The following is a 1,109-nucleotide window of genomic DNA, read 5'->3' on the forward strand; positions in this document are numbered from 1 at the left end:
CAATGTTAAAAAAAAGAAGAAGAAAAAGAGAGAGAAAAAAAAAAAAAAACAATGTCGCAAAAATTATAAAGAAAATACAGGTACAAAATTGATATCAAAAAGCGTAAATTAAAAATCTAGAGTAGAGTTTGGAATTTCAGATATACAATGTTATATAAAAGAAGAAGAGAAAGAAACAGAGGGAAATAAAAAGTCACAGAAATTATAAAAAAACTATAGGTACAAAACTGATAACAAATACCAAAAAGCTAAAATTAAAAATCTAGAGAAGAGTTTGGAATTTCAAAAATACAATGTTAAAGAAAAAAAAAAAAAAACGAGGTCAAAAAATTATAAAAAATATATATATGAAGTTTGCTGAAAAAAAAAATAGGGTCTTTTTTTTTGCAAAGTAATAGGTTATAAAAGTGAAAATTAAAGGAATAATAGAGGACTTACAATTTTTTTTTTAATTTAAAAAAAAAAGAAAGAATGATCATAAAAATATATCGAGGACTTTCTCTGGTTTTGTTGTGAGTATTGTGGGTTCAGCTCATTTTTGGCTAGTTCCCTGGTCCGACTTTTATTTCTCAAGATCTATAGGCCTCTTCCTATGTAGTTGGTTAACGACAGGGTTTTAATCTATTGCCTGTAGCTTCCAAGGCGGTTCCCTCTGTTATAGCTTCTTCTGTTTGCTGGACTCTTCAGGGTCTGGTTTCTGCCCTGACACAAAGTGGACGGTGGAGGATACTTTTTTTTTTTTTTTTAGGCTCACTTGTTCAGTCGCGCTGTGGGGAGGGAGGGAGGGACGCTGCAAACAAGTAACACTGGCGTGTGCTCGCAGTGCCTCAGCCACACTGGGCCTGCCCCCGCTCACGGTAGGTGTAGCCTCCCTACCCACACTGCTCGGGCTCTAGGTTGCTCCGCCGGGAACAATCTGTGGCCGGCCCTGGGCTGCCTGCACCTCCCAGGTCCAAGCCGCTCAGGTTCAGGCATTCGGGTAGTCCTCAGAGGTGCACACTCGGTTGGGCCTGCGTTTTGTGCCCTTACCAGGTCCGAGCAGCTCAGGTGATGAGGTGTTTAGCGAGCGCGATTGCTGCGACTTATCGCCTCCCCGCTGCTCAATTATC

Source organism: Bos indicus x Bos taurus, chromosome 27 (genome assembly GCF_003369695.1).
Source record: "Bos indicus x Bos taurus breed Angus x Brahman F1 hybrid chromosome 27, Bos_hybrid_MaternalHap_v2.0, whole genome shotgun sequence".
NCBI classification, from domain to species: domain Eukaryota; kingdom Metazoa; phylum Chordata; class Mammalia; order Artiodactyla; family Bovidae; genus Bos; species Bos indicus x Bos taurus.